Consider the following 17105-nt stretch of genomic DNA (forward strand, 5'->3'; position numbering starts at 1 on the left):
CGGTTTTGATTTGCATTTCACTGATGATAGTGATGTTGAACATCTTTTCATGTGTCTTTTTGTCATCTGTAGGCCTCCCTTGAAAAAATGTCTATTCAGATCCTCTGTCCATGTTTTAATCATACTGTGTGTGTGTTGTATATTTTTGTTCTGTATATATTTTTGCTAGAACTCTTTATTGAATATGTTATTTGCAAATATTTTCTCCCATTCAATAGGTTGCCTTTTTGTTTTGTTGATGGTTTCCTTAACCGTGTAAAAGCTTTTTATTTTGATGTAGTCCCCATAGTTTATTTTTCCATTTTTTCCTTTGCTTGAGGAGATATATCTAGGAAAATGTTGCTACAGCCATCAAGGTACTGCCTGTGTTCTCTTCTAGGTTCTTATGGTTTCAGGTTTCACATTTAGGGCTTTAATCCATCTTGAGCTTATTTTTATGTATGCTGTTAAGAAAGTGTTTCAGTTTCATTTTTCACCCTGTAGGTGTCCAGTTTTCCCAACATCATTTATTGAAGAGACTTCCATTTTCCAATGGTATATTCTTGTCTCCTTTGTCCTAGATAAATTGACCATATCAACGTGAGTTTATCTCTGAGTTTTCTATTTTGTCCTATTGATTTTTGTGTCTATTTCTGTGCCTGTACCGTACTGTTTTGAATACTACTTTGTAGTATATCTTGAAAACTGGGATATGACCTCTCCAGCGTTGTTCGTCTTTGCCAAGAGAACTTTGGCTATTCAGGGTCTTTTGTGGTTCCATACAAATTTTGATAATTTTTTTTCTAGTTCTGTGAAAAATGTTGTTGGTACTTGATATGGATTGCATCGAATCTCTAGATTGTTTTGGATAATATGGACATTTTAACAATATTTTTTCTTCTAATCCATGAACATAGAACATCTTTCCATTTGTTTGTCATCTTCAATTTCTTTCTTCAATGCTTTATAGTTTTCAGAATAAAGGTCTTTCATCTTTGTGGTTAAATTTATCCCTAGGTATTTTATTCTTTGGGATACAATTATAAAGGAAATTGTTAATTTTTATTTCTGCTACTTTGTTATTAGTCTTAAAAAATGTTACCAATTTCTGGGTATTAAGGTTCATATCCCGCAACTTTACCAAATTCTTTTGTTACTTATAATAGTTTTTGGTGGAGTCTTTAGGGTTTTCTATAAATAGTATCACGTCACCTGCAAATAGTGACTTTAACTTCTTCCCTACCAAAATGTATGCTTTTTCTTGTCTGATTATTGTGGCTAGGAATTCTAATAGTATGTTGAATGAAAGTGGTGAGAGTGGACGTACTTGTCTTGATCCTGATTTTAGTGGAACAGTTTTCAGTTTACACTCTGAGTATGGTGTTAGCTGTGGGTTTTTCCTATATGGCCTTTATTATGTTGAAGCATGTCAAGGACAAATAGATTCAAGATTGGCTCTTAGGTAATAAAATATCAAAACTTAATGGCTGGAAACAGTACATATTTATTTATCTCACATATCCTGTTGATCAGGAGCCAGGGCACAATTTATTTGGGCTCTCTGCTAAACCCACTTTGTTCAGACCTTTTATCATGAAAGTTTGCATTTTGTCAAATGCTTTTTCTGCATCTATTGAGAAGATTATATTATTTTTATGCTTCATTTTTTTAATATGATACATCTCACTGATTTGTGAATATTGAACCATCCTTGCATCCCTGGAATGAATCCCATTTGATGTTGGTAAATGATCCCTTTAATGTATCATTGAATGCAGTTTGTTAATGTTTTGTTGAGGCTTTTTGCATTTATGATTATGAGGAATATTGGCCCATAGTTTCCTTTTTCTGTGGTGTCTTTGTCTGGTTTTGGTATCAGAGTAATGCTGGCCTTGTAGAATATATTTGGACGCTTTCCTTCTAGTTTTTGGAATAGTTTCAGAAGAATAGGTATTAACTCTTCCTTAAATATTTGGTGGAATTCATCTGTGAATCCATCTGGCCTCGGACTTTTAGTTTTTGGTAATATTTTGATTACTAATGCCTGTAAGTCTCTTTAAAGTGAAGATTGTGTTAGACATGAAAATCAATTGAATGAAAGTATTCAGATTTCCTTTTTTTCTGGTAGTGCTTCATTAATCGTTAATTCTTCCATATATACCCTATATTGTGACTATTGAGTCAGTCAGCTTTATAGATTCTGGAGAAAAATATTAATATGATATAGACCTGTTTTTTTCAAAATACTAAATCTGGAAAGGCAGACAAGTATGTTAATCACATACAACTTTTTAGGTGCCTTTATAAAGTATCAAAGGAACACAGGGACCAAAATAAATAACTCAGAAAATCTACCTGGTAGCCTTCAACCAAAAGATACCACTTAATTTGTATTTTGAATGATAATGGTAGAGAAGATAGGGCCTGTACTATGGTAAGAACTGCATCCAGAAAATAGAATATATATATATAGAAGCTATTTTTAGAGTGGAAATTAACAAAAATTAATTACAGAATTAATTAGAATGTGAAAGAAAAACAAGTAAATTTGAGGTATTCTCAGAAATGCCACATTGGAAGTGTTGATATGTAATGAGGAATGTCTTTAAAACATTCATGTCCTGTTCTCTTTTTACTTTTACCAGTAACTGATCTTTGATCCAGTCTATAACAGATATCCATAAGCATGAACTAGACTTAGATTTGTTGCTGAAGGAGTGCAACGTGACTTACTATTCAGATTTTGCATGCTGGGCTATCTTCTTAGGAGAATTCCCAAATTTATTTCCATCTGTATCCCATCTAATAATGTAAATAATTCATTTAGGCAACATCTGATGTGTTTTTATAGAAATCCAGCAGCAAACTAAATATTTTTATCTGGTTAGTGCATGGCACAGGGTGGACATTTAATAATTACTTTTGTATAACTGAATAAAGAAAGGATATGACATGGAAAGGAAATATCAATTCAAAGGCTTTAATGGAGGGACCAATCCTGGTAAGAAAGCCAGTTTGTCTACAGTAAAATGAGTTCTGGGAAAGTGTAGAAGATAAGGTTAAGGAATTCATCAGATTTTTTTTTTTTAAGATTTTATTTATTTATTTGAGAGAGAGAGAGAATGAGAGAGAGAAAGCACATGAGAGGGGGGAGGGTCAGAGGGAGAAGCAGACTCCCCGCCAAGCAGGGAGCCCAATGCGGGACTCGATCCCGGGACTCCAGGATCATGACCTGAGCCGAAGGCAGTGGCTTAACCAACTGAGCCACCCAGGCGCCCCAGAATTCATCAGATCTTGAAGGCTTTACAAGACATGGTAAACAATTTGAAATGTATTCAAAAAGGGGTATAATGCTTTTGTAGGATTTTGCACTGAGTGGTGCATGGAAGTGTCACATAATCTGATAGTGTTTTTTTTAAAGGTTGTTCTATCTATTAGGCAGAGATTATATCATAAGTGTGAAAGAATATAAGAATTAGAAGGCATTTAATTTTCCTGGCATGGTAGGATGTGGTTATGGTAGAGGTCTTAAGCAGCGGTTACATTTAAAACTAAATAAGAATTATGGATGAATTGGTTGTGACATGTCAAGGACAAATAGAATCAAGATTGGCTCTTAAGTAATAAATTACCATAAACTTAGTGGCTGAAAACAACACACGTTTATTACCTCATATCCTGTGGATCAGGAGCCAGGGCATAGTTTACTTGGGGTCTCTGCTTAGAGTTTCCCAAGGCTGCAATTAAGGTGTTAGACTGTGTCATCATTCAGAGGCTCTGCTGGGAAAGAATGTGTTGCCACCCTCACTCAAATTGTCAGTAGAATTCATTTCCATGTGGTTGTAGATTGAGGATTCCAGCTTATTCTTGCCTGTTGGCTTGACTGGTCACTTGGCTTCTAGAGTTAATCCTCATCTTCTTGGCATGGGTGACTCCAAAACATGGAGTTAGCTTTTTTCAAAGCTAATGGAGAGTTTCTAAAGTAAGCCTGCTAGCAAGATTACATGCCATAAAAGAGTAACATCTTGTCACCTTTGCCATATTCTACTGCTTAGAACCCAGTTACATGCGCCATCCACATCCTAGGGAAAAAGATTATACAAGGTCATGAATACTAGAGGTCAGGGATCATGAGGGTTCATGCCTTAATCTGTCCACCACAGATGGAAAGTGGCTTGATCTATAATAATATCATGCAGCTGAACTAACCCTGGAATCCTGTACTTCAGAGCTTTTTCTTAAGTGAGGCAATAAAAGTCCATACTATCTAAAACCACTTTTGGTAAGGAATTGCACTACTTCCAGGTAAAAATACCCTGTCTGATATAGGGACATGAAATGTTAAGAACTACTCAGTTGAGGGCCTCTATTTTCTCTTTGAATTAGAGAAGGATGATAGATTTGGGGGATACTATTTATTTTTACCATGAGTGAAGGTTGAACACAGCAACTGTAGCAAGTAGGAAAGCAGGCTGATTAGATCACACATAAGGAATTTCAGATAGTGTCAGGGGCCAGATGAGATTAGAAAGTCTGAGTACTCAATCTGCACAATCTGTAACCTGAATTTTTCCTCACTCTGCTCAACAGCCTAGATCGAGGAGTGGAGAAAAAGACAGTTAATTGGCCAAATGAGAACTGGTAAAGAAAGGAGGTTTGGGAGATGAGACTACTGGCAAGAGAATGGGTGAATTTATTGATAAGGAAAATCTGTGTCCTAATATGGCCGACCAAGCCAGCAAGAGAGTCCCAGTCCTTGCCCCAGGGCTCTTCCGGGTTCTTCTCCCTGCTCCACTTCCCATGCACACCAGTCTGGGTTCTTCTCCCTGCCCTGCTTTGTGCATGTGCCAAAAGTGCCCAGTATGTGGAAGTCGAAGTGTATAAATTGCCCCATTTGTTTGTGCTCAGGTCTCAGACCTTTGGAGACCACTGTCCTCTGAGCCCACCAGCATTAAATAAAGCTCCTATCCTCCAAGATCTCCATGTGCCACTTGGTTCTTCCATCAGGTGATCCAGTCCAGGTTCCATAACATTATGAGTAACATGATCTAACTAGATGGAATAAGAAGCAAAGATTTTCCTGGTAAGCCAGAAATAAATAAGGTAGTCAAGGACAGGATCACTAAATGGAGTCAGGAAACAGATGTAAAAGGGATATAGGAGTGAGCAACTTGATGAATAAATAGCTGGGGAGTGGTATAAAAGACTCCAGAAGTAAAAAATATTGTCACAAACACCCATTCCAGAGTGTGAAAGAAGTGGGAGTAACTGTGGAATGAGAAAAATAGTCTAAGAAATCGAGGCAAAGAAATGGGAAATCACAATGTTTAGGACTTACCCATGTGGACTCCAGAATAATGGCAAGACTTTAAGGCATAGGATAAAACTACTAACCAGGGTCAGAGACTTCAAGGAGGGTGGTTATGGGAGTGGTGGGTAGATGGCAGAGAATGAAAAAGGATCAAGGTGACAAAGCCAAGTATGATGAGCATCAAAATAGAACCATGAGAGACGATGGACTCTGAAAAACAAACAGGGTTCTAGAGGGGAGGGGGGTGGGAGGATGGGTTAGCCTGGTGGTGGGTATTGAGGAGGGCACATTCTGCATGGAGCACTGGGTGTTATGCACAAACAATGAATCATGGAACACTTCATCTAAAACTAATGATGTCATGTATGGGGATTAACATAAGAATAAAAAAAATAGAATGTGACTATTTCCATGGGCTTTGGGTCATAATGGTTTAGAAACAGCAGCAAGAACAAGGGACTTTTAAAGTACTCTCCACATCCTACTTTGCATGATCTTTGGGAAACTAGGAAAACTCCTTTCAAGAAACTGGAGGTGAAACCATCCTTTTAGGAAAAAAAAACAAATGTTAGTAAAAGCCAATATAGAAAAGACCATCCTGTATCATGGTAAGGGGTTTGTGATTATGAGATCGGTGTGGAGTGCAAAGGTCGTGGGTGGACTTTGTGGATGGGTCTGTTTGGGAGAATGCTGAGACATATGGGGATGACATTAATAAAGAGAACACATTAGCTACCACTACTGAATTTATCAGATTTGTTGCTTTTAGCAAAACAAGACTTCCAACAGATGTTCAGACATTTGAAGTCCCACACTACTACTATATCTTGCTTCTGTGACAGTTTCATGATCTGTATTAGGGAAGCATCTGCTGGGCTGAATGAGCTGTCATCTACTTCCACAGCAACATCAATTATGGTTTTCTTTACTTTTATCCTTTCCCAAATGTTCTCTAGTGTGATCCACCCTCAGATCTATGGATTCCCATTCAATTACAGACCTCCTTGGTAGGCAGGGATACTCCTCCACCACTTCTGTTCTCTTTTTATTAACAAAACAACCCCGTTCTGGGATCCTTCCTCAAAAAAGTTTCCATGATACATATGAAGTGATATTAACTGACTTATGCCAAAGTATTTCTTTCATCTTATATATTATCCATTCTCAGTATTTTTATATCCACATTTAAGGCCCTTAGTGTGTTTATTGAGTAGATTGAATTACTATATATAACATCCTTGAATTTAACTCTTCTTCCCTTGTTTTCTTTCCTGCCTTTTGTTTTCTGTATTATTCCACTTTTCATATCTTTTATTGAGTTGTAATCATTCAATTTTTTAAAATGACTTTTGTGTAGATTGGTTTAACTCCTGACAAGTTTAATTTTCTTAGTTCTCAGGAGATTGAGAACTCCTGCAGTCACCAACTATGTTGGGTCCTAGGTACCCAACAAATCTTCCTGCTCCGGATACAGCCCCAGAACACCTGAGCTTGTTCTGCACATGACTGTCAAACCATTACAGGCTAGACTCAAGTTGTGCCAGTCAGATTTGCCCCCTGCTCAGGAATTGTTATCTAAACAGAGAAATACAGACTGGAATGTGGGGAGAGTCGAGGCAACTTGATGATCATGCTTTGGTTATTACACCTAGGAATTTCTTATCCCTGGAGCTGTCTGGCACCTGCTCTTCCACAGGTTTTGCTTCTCTGCTATTGCATTGCCTTTCGACTACCATGCAACTTTATAATAATACTCCTTTGTATGTAAATAGACCAAGGTCTATTGCTTTCTATTGCATTTACCCCAAATAAACTTAACAGATACTGTAAAGTTGTTAGTGCCGCACAGAGAACTGTTCTATGTCCATGGACATCACATTTCTTTTAATTCCAGTGTAGTTAATATATAATGTTATATTAGTTTCAGGTGTACAATATAATGATTCTGCAGTTCTCTCTCTATATATACTACTCTATATATTACTCAGTGCTCTTCAAGGAAAGTATACTCTTAATCCCCTTCACTTATTTCACCCATCCCTCCACCCACCTCCCCTCTGGTAACCATCAGTTTGTTCTCTACAGTTAATCTCTTTTTGAAAATAAAAAAAAATCTGGTTTTTTGTTTGTTTCTTTTTTCCCCTTTGTTCATTTGTTTTGTTTGTTAAATTCCACATACAAGTAGTATGTCTTTCTCTGGTATTTGCAGTATTTGTCTTTCTCTGACTGGCTTATTTCACTTAGCATTATATTCTCTAGATCCATCCATGTTGTTGCAAATGGCAAAATTTTGTTTATGTCTGAATAATATTCCTGTGTGTGTGTGTGTGTGTGTGTGTATATACCACATCTTCTTTATCCATTCATCTATTGGACACTTGGGCTGCTTCCATAATTTAGCTATTGTAAGTAATGCTGTTATAAACATTGAGGTGCATCTATCCCCTTGAATTAGTGTTTCCATATTCTTTGGGTATATACCCAGTAGTGTGATTACTGGATCATAGAGTAGTTCTATTTTTAATTTTTTGAGGAACCTCCATACTGCAAAGACATCACATTTAAGCTTAGCCAGATATTTCTTGAAATTTTGTACCATGAAGTAAAGTTGAATTTGGACCAAAAAATATATAGGTGAATCAGTGAAAGTCAATTACCTCTTCCAGAAAAGCAAAAGGACATGTAAAAATAATTCTAAAGGTGGATAATAACATAAAAGCATACTTCATGTAAATGTATGGATTTTAATTATAGTTATTCCTTAATTCTTAAATGTGTCATAGAAATTATTTCATTGCTAGTTATGTCATATGTTTATCATTTACAAACAGAATTTTTATGTGCTGCAATTCTGTAGCAATTCCTTTTGTGCAATTTACCAAGAAAAAAAATGAGGGGAGAAAAGATTAATCCATCTCTTATATGTACTCCAGTTCACTCTATAAAATAAAGTGAAGGTGGTTGGAGAAGGCAATTATAAGATTTAGTTTTCTCTCTAAGAAGCTCAAAGTACTTATCTGTCGTTATTCAATTGATTTTGTAGGATCCCCTTGAGAGTTGTAGGAAACAGCTATTTTATAACCAGAGAAATTAATGCAGAAAGGCCACATGCTGTGTTAACTATAAGAGCAGGTTTAGGAATCACAACCTCTGAGTTTATGAAATGTTGTTAGGCCATTAAATTATTCTGGGTATGTCCCAATGCTTATATAGTTTCCTCCTCCTAACTGTGCTTCCAACACAGCAATGAACTAAATGGCCAAACATTTTATGAACCTTCTAGTTTAAGGTGAAAGAAATCATTTAGTATCCATTAACTCCATTCATGGATCAACCCCTGTCTTTACAATTCTCTATGAAAGCATGTGAATCACTGTTAAAATGCCATGTGCATAATGATTAGGCAAACCATTTTAAAAGTTATAGTCATTCTTCTTAGTCTTTTATTAAATGTCTTAACATGGTTTTCTATGTACATCTATCATGTCTTTCAGTGTTGTCTGCTTTTGATTTACCATCCACTTCAGCCAAACTCTTTTATTCCCTATGAAGTGAATGTCATTGTTCTTTCCCACTTCCTTTCCTTACATTTTATTATATATGTTTAAGTCATGCTGTTTCTCCCCACATAATGCCATGTCCTTCCACTGACTTTACCTAAATTCTATTTATCCTACCTTCTCCACAGAGTCTTCCCTGGAATTTCAAATTAAGGCATCCTTCTCACTTTTAAATTCAGATTGTATTTCTGTCTCTGTTGTTAGGGATGTTAGTGCTGTTTATTTCACTGCTTCCTCTTCTCTTGAATATGTATTTAATTCTAATTCTGTTACTTCCTGTACTTATATCTCTTCTTTCCAAAGTGATTAAAATCTTCCCAGGACAGGAACAATGCTCTACCTTATTCTAACTCAGGTAACATCTAGCATAGTATTTTGCACTTATCAGATGTTTAACAAATGGACAGTGCAGTGTTAATTTACTAGCATGCTTAAGTGAATGAGGGTACTCTGGAAAGCAGAGGAAATTTTTAAATGTTTAATTTGTACCTATTAATTATATAAGATGGGAGAATTACCTCCAATATTTGTGAAATGAAGAATGGTTCACAAAAACATGGTATTTGTTTATAATTTCCTTACACTGAATAATAAACCATTAGATAGCAGTTTAGTTCAGCTAAATAGCACAATTACTAGAAACCCCTTTAGGTTAATATTAATCTTGATGGTCTCATAGCCTAAAGTAAGATAACATTTTTGTTTATTGGGCATTTTATTCTGCTGTCTATTCAGGTGCTCATTGGCTTCTGTATAAAGATCTAAGGGCTATCCCCAAACCAACTTTAAAGCATTATTCTCTGCTTGCTGTTTTGATCACATTCATCCAAAATTGTTATAACCTATTGCTCCCTTATTGTGTAGTTGATAACTCATCAAGTTCATGATTTTTAACCTTTCTATATAAGTACTTACTCCTGAGTACCCTAAACCACCTCCTTTCTCTGATATCCTTTTACTTCTCGCTCTATTCCTTTACACACAAACCTACTTATTCAATGAAACACATATCTCTTGAGTTCTTATTAGCAGTAGGGTACTGGACTAGCTATTGCCAGTGAATCTACTGCTATGTCAAAATATTTAAGAATTAATAAAATGTGAATCATTTGATCAAGCTATTCCTCTCTAGAATTTTATCCTGATGAAACAATCAGAATTAAGCAACAGTATTCATGTACAGAGATATTTATTATAGCATTATTTAAAATGTCAAAATATTTTAAATCAAAACAAGGAAAATACTGTATTTTCATAAACAGGAAATAATATATTAACACTAAAGAATATTGAGAAAGGATATTTTATGACAAGAATAAATTGGCACCACATATTGGGATATGGCATGTTTTTTTAATCTATTCAAACATATTTATGATTACATGCAATATGTTACACATAATTTAAGGCATTGGTTATGTTGTCATATTGGTGTATGCGCCTGCCCATATGAAGCTTATATTCTTGTGGTGAAAATAAATAATAAAAAGATAAGCAAATAACTATATAGTGTCAGCTATTGACAAATAGAATAAGAGGGAGTCTGATTTGGGTATTTTTAAGGGTGGGCAAAAAGATAAGTGAATAGGAAAGAACATTTCAGACAAGGCAAATATTTAAAGACTTGATGTTGAAATGTGCTTGGCATTGGATGTAGTTGGCATTTAAGATGAACAAATGAATGAATAAATTCAATTCTTTTAGCTGTGATCTTCAGAATTGCATAAGTTCTGCTGATCAGCTCTATAGAGGTATGCACTATGCATTTTAGCTAGCTCTTAGGCTTATAATAACTGAATGCCTATCATTTGCCAGGTACTCTTTTCTAACTTATTTAAAATTTTTTTCAAGTAAGATCAGAATTTCAAATCTATCAAATCTAAAATTTTGATATTCCATATCCTTTTACTGAGAGCCAAAGTGCTAATAATTTTTACCAGAACCGTATAAATCAGGATTCAAATATAGCCATATGTTGTTCTTTATCCAAAATTTTTTACCACATTCAACTGACTTTCATGACCAATGAACGTGTGAGCATTTTCATGTTTTCATAAAACAAAAAAAAGGTGTCCCAGTTGTAGACTCCTAAGAGAAAAGTGGAACTTCATACATGAGCTTTTGCTACACAAACACAGAAATAGTAAATTTTAATATAGTTAACTAATCCCTGCTAAGCTTAACAAAGGACTATCATGTTTAGTATGAATTTTAATGCAAATATCTATGATTTATTCTCTAGAAAATTTCAACAGTAATTGGTTACTGCTCACATTCACCTTGAATTTCTCTATTTGGAAAACTAAGCATCTTCTAGCTTTAGGAACATGTCAGTTCTCAATTTTAACTATATTTAAAACAATATTACTCAGCCATCGGAAAGGATGAATACCTACCATTTTCATCAACATAGATGGAACTGGAGGGTATTATGCTAAGTGAAATAGGTCAGAGAAAGACATGTGGTTTCACTCATATGTAGATTATAATAAATAGCGCAGGGGATCATAGGGGAAGGGAGGGAAGAGTGAATGGGAAGTCATCAGGGAGAAAACCATGAGAGACTCTTGCCTCCAGGAGACAAACAGGGTTGTGGAAAGGGAAGTGGGTGGGGGGATGGGGTAGCTGGGTGATGGGCATTAAGGAGAGCACATGATGTGATGAGAACTGACTGTGAGACACAACTAATGAATCATTGAACACTACACCAAAAACTAATGATGTATTATATGTTGGCTAATTGAATTTAAAATTAAAAAAAAAAAAGAGGGCACATGATGTGATGAGCACTGGGTGTTGTATGCAACTGATAAATTATTGAACACTACATCTGAAACTAATGATGTACTATAAGTTGGCTAATTGAATTTAAATAAATAAATGAGAAAGAAAGGAAAAGGGAAAAAAGAAAGGAAATGAAAGAAAGGAAAATAAAACAATCTTTAACAGGTTTATACTTAACACCCAGATTACCTACCTCCCACCAGAGGATGACAATTACTCTTCAATTCTAATCACTCCACTTGGAATTTACATTGTTCTCTCCTGATAATCTTGGAGACCTGCGTTCTTTACTTTGCTAGTAGAAAATTACCTCCTTTTTTTCCATCGTTTATGGATACCTCTCAAGATCCTTCATTTTCACTATTCATAAGAAACCTCAGAAATCTGAAGGGTCACCTTTCTCTTACCTGGTGTTCCCATTCTGTCTGGCAGAGCTTACTCTGAAAACTAGCCATCTATATAATTTCTGTACACCCAAGTCCCTCTCAATTCCCACCTCTTCCTTAAATATGTTTTACATAGAAATAATTTGTTTTACTAACAAAATTTTACATTATTACTTTGTGATTAAGAGTAGAGACTTTAATGTCAGGCATATGCTGAAATACCAGCTTCTGCTATCATTACATGTGTTACTTGTCTAAGCTTTAGATTCTTAACTGTAAAATGGAATAATCATATTTCATACCACATAAGGAAGGTTGTGTAAGGTTGCAATTTTTTTTAAATAAAGTGCTTAAGAAGATACCAGAGAAGGCATTGTAATTGTTATTATGATAAATCATTTCCAGATAGCTAGTTCCAGTTTGATTATTTGTAAAAGTACCAGCTCCCTTTTTCTTCGAAAAACATAAATATGTATTTCAATGAAATGAAATACGGTTCATTAGAAATGGGGTAACTGGACTTGTGGTTGTGATAACTTTATACTGTTACAGATGTCAAATTATAATGTTGGTACACCTGAAGCTTATGTTATAGCAATTTTACCTTGTAATTTAAAAAATGGAGATATAGAGAATACTTATATCCACAAATATTTCTGTTCTGTTGCATATGTGACCAAACATACCTAAGTTTTTCATTTTATTAAATTATTTTAGCACAGTGAAATATAACCCAAAACATTGGTAAAACTATGTTAACACATCAATTATAATCAGAAGGCCCCTATTTAGTGAAGAGAGTTTAGATTTGAAATCAGTTTTAGGTTTTACCTATTGTTTGCCTTTTGTTAAGTAAGGTGTCAAACTTCTCTGAACCTTTGTCACTTCCTCTCTAAAATGAGAGTAACAGATAAGCATATCATGCATGTTTAGAATGATTAATTAAGATACTATATTTAAATCAAAAGTCATATGCTAGGCGTCACACGTCCCACCCCATACATACACACACCTTTATAAAATAGAAGGACTTTATAAAGAAAACAGAAGAACTTAACAAATTATACAATTAAAGAGAGCCAGGAAGACCTACATACAAAAAGGGGGGACAAAAGCACAAATCCAAAATATAATGTTGCAGATATCATCAGAATCAATTTAAAACTCAGACCATTTTGCTTAAATATAATTTGAGAACTGTATGATATGGATAACAAACTAATTATATATTATGTTGTCAAGGCTGGCGGGAAATATGTTTATCCATTACTGATGAGAGTATACATTCATATAACCTCGATGGCGAATAATTTGGCAATCCATTAAATTTTATAATTCACATAAACTTTGACTCAACAAATTCACATATATATCCCGCAGACACTCTTACATGTGTGAAATGATGTAAATACATGTACAGAGAACAACCTAAATAGACATTTGCTATATTATGTTGGGGCCATACAATGAAATACTATGCTGCTACTAAATGAAGAATGAAATTGCTCTCTATCCACTAATACGGAGTGTTATCTATCGTTTAATCAAAAGTTCAAGCAACAGAGTGAAAATATAGTATGCTTCCACTTAAAATCATGCATGTAACACACAGACTTTCACTAGGAGGATATCTAAAAAGTAACTAACCATGGTCGCATTTAGGTAAAGAAACTGGGTACCTGGAAAACAGTTGGGGTAAAGAGAATTTTTTCTGCTTTTTTTTTTTTTTTTTTTACATTTTAACTTTTTAAAAACTTTTGTATTTTACTTTTTTTTATTCTTAGGATTCACTTTTTTTCAGTTTTATTGAAATATAATTGACATATATTACTGTATAAGTTTAAGGGGGTACACGACATAATGATTTGACTTACATATATTATGAAATGATTGCTGCAATAATTTGTTAGTATCCATCATCTCATATAGATATACAAAGAAAAATCAAAAAAAGGAAAAAAAATTTTTTTCTAATGAGAACTCTTAGGATTCACTCTTCAACAACTTTCAGATATATACTGGTGTTAACTATAGTTATCATGATGTACAGTACATCCATAGTACTTATTTATACTTATAACTGAAAATTTGTATCTTTAGAGGACCTTTCTTCAGTCTCCCCTCCATCCACCCACTGCCTCTGATCTTTGAGTTTTGTTTTAGATTCCACATATAAGTGATATCACCCAGTATTTGTGTTTCTCTAATTTCACTTACCATAATGCCTTCAAGGTCTAGCCATGTTACAAACGGCAGAATTTTCTTGTATTTTATGGCTGAATTGCATCCCATTGTATATTTTATGGCTGAATAATACTCCATGGTGTGTATATTTCACAACTTATTTATCAATTTATCATTCAGTGTACCTGTAGGTTGTTTCCATGTCTTAGTTGTTGTATATAATGCTGCTATGAACATGGGGGTACATAATTTTGAATTATTATTTTGTTTCTTTTGGATACATTCCCAGAATTGAAATTGCTGGATCATATGGTAATTCTATTTTTAATTTTTGAGGATTCTCCATACTGCTTTTCACAGTGATGTATCAGTTCCAGCTACAGTGCATAGAGCTCCTTTTTCTTCACATCCTAACCAGAACTTCTTTATATCTCTTGTCTTTTTCTTGACAGACTTTACACAGGTATGAAGTAATATCTCATTGGTATCTTATGACACATCATGGTTTGATTTGCATTTCACTAATGACTATGATGTTGAACATCTTTTCATGTATCTGTTGGCCATTTATATATCTTTGGAAAAATGTTCAGATCTTTTCCTCATTTTTAAATTGGATTATTTGTGGGTTTTTTGTTACTGATTTGAAAGAATTCTTTTTATATTTAAGGTATTAACTCCTTATTGGATGTATGGTTTGCAGAAATTTTCTCCCACTCAAGCAGTTGCCTTTTGATTTTGTTGATGATTTCCTTTGCTGTGCAGGAGCTTTTTAGTTTGATGTACTTGCACTTGCTTATTTTTTATTTTGTTGCTTGTGTTTTAGATGTTATATCCAGAAACCGTTGCTAAGCTCTTTGTCAAGGAGCTTTTTCCCTATGTTTTCTCGTAAGTGTTTTATGGTTTCAGGTCTTACATATAAGTATTTAAACTTTATTGAGTGAATTTTTGTGAGTACTATAAGATAGGAGTTGTTTCATTTTTTATATGTAAACATCTAATTTTCCAGCACCATTTATTGAAGAGACTATTCTTTCTCCATTGAGTATTCTTGCCTCCTTTGTCAAACTTTAGTTGATTGTATATGCTTGGGTTCATATCTGAGCTCTCAGATGGTCCACTGATCTATTTGTCATTTTTATTCTAGTACCACACTGTTTTGATTACTATAGCTTATAGTATAGCTTGAAATCAGGCAGTGTGATGTCTCCCACTTTGTTCTTCTTTCTCATTATTGCTTTGGCTCTTCCAGGGCTTTTGTGGTCCCATATACATTTTAGGGTTTTTTTTTTTTTTTTCTAATTATGTAAAAAAAAGTGCCATTGTAATCTTGGTAGAGATTGCAGTAATCTATAGATGTCTTTTGGGAGTATGGACATCTTAACAACATTCTTGTAATCTGAACACAGGATACCTTTCCATTTATTTGGGACTTTTTAAATTTCATCAGTATCTTATAGTTTTCAAAGTATAGATCTTTCACTTCTTTGGTTAAGTGTATTCCTAAATATTTTACTCTTTTTGATGCTATTGCAAATGGGATCATTTTATTTCTTTTTAGGATAATTCATTGTTAGTGTCTATGGGATGCCTGGGTGGCTCAGTCAGTTAAGTGTCTGCCTTCAGCTCAGGTCATGATCCTGGGGTCCTGGGATCAAGTTCCGCATCAGGCCCCTTGCTCAGTGGGGAGGGAAAAGAGATCTATCTATGCTTCTCCCTCTGCCTGCTGCTCCCCCTGCTTGTGTTCTCTCTCTCTCTCTCTCTCTCTCTCACTCTGACAAATAAAATCTAAAAAAAGAAAATCATTGTTAATGTCTAGAAATACAAGTAGTTTTTTGTATGTTAGCTTTGTATCCTTCAACCTTACTAAATTTGTTGACCAGATCCAAAAGCTTTTTGGTGAATCTTCTATGTATAAGATCTTGTCATCTTCAAATAGAGACAATTTTACTTCTTTCTTTTCAATTTGGATATCTTTTGTTTCTTTTTCTTTCTTGATTGCTCTGGCAAGGATTTCTAGTACTTTGTTGAATGGCAGTGCTGGGTGTGGGCATCCTTGTCTTATTCATAATCTTAGAGGAAAAACTTTCAGTCTTTCACCATTGAGTAGGATGTTGTGGGCTTGAGTAGCAGCTATGGGATTATCATATATGGCATTTATTAAATTGAGGTATGTCCCTCTATATCTAATTTGTTAAGAGTTTTTATCATGAACAGATGTTGAATTTTTCAAAGGCTTTTTTTTTGTTTGCATCTAAGATAATCATGACTTTTTTTAATCATTCTATTAATTTGATGTATCACATTGATTGGCATATGTTGAACTATACTTGCTTCCCAGGTATAAATCCCACTTGATCATACTGAATGATCCTGTTAATGTTCTGCAGAATTTGGTTTGTTAGCATTATATTAAGAACATTTGCATCTATATTTGTCAGATATATAATGGCCTATAGTTTTTTTTCTGATAGGGTCCTTTTCTGGCTTTGGTATGGAAAATACTGGCATTGTAAAATGAATTTGAGTCTTTTCTTTGATTTTTTTTTTAATGTTTGAGAAATATTGGTGTTAATTCTTCTTTTGCTAAGACTAGTTTTGTGGCCCAATATATGGTCTATCCTAGAAAATATTCCATGTGCAATTGAAAAGAATGTGTATTCTACTATTGATAGAATGTTGTATATACGTCTGTTAAGTACATTTCTTCTATACTATTATTCAAATCTACTCTTCCCCTTATTGATTCAATCCGGATGGCCCATCCATTGTTGAGAATGGGGTATTAAAGTCCCCCAAAATTATTGTATTGCTGTTTATTTCTCCTTATCTCCTTATTTTCCTCCTCCTATTTCTCTTATTTATCCTATTTGCTTTGTTTTTGCTTTCTGTATTCATATG

This window comes from Mirounga leonina, unplaced genomic scaffold, assembly GCF_011800145.1.
Source record: "Mirounga leonina isolate KUSES-001 unplaced genomic scaffold, KU_Mleo_1.0 Mir_53, whole genome shotgun sequence".
Taxonomy (NCBI): Eukaryota; Metazoa; Chordata; class Mammalia; order Carnivora; family Phocidae; genus Mirounga; species Mirounga leonina.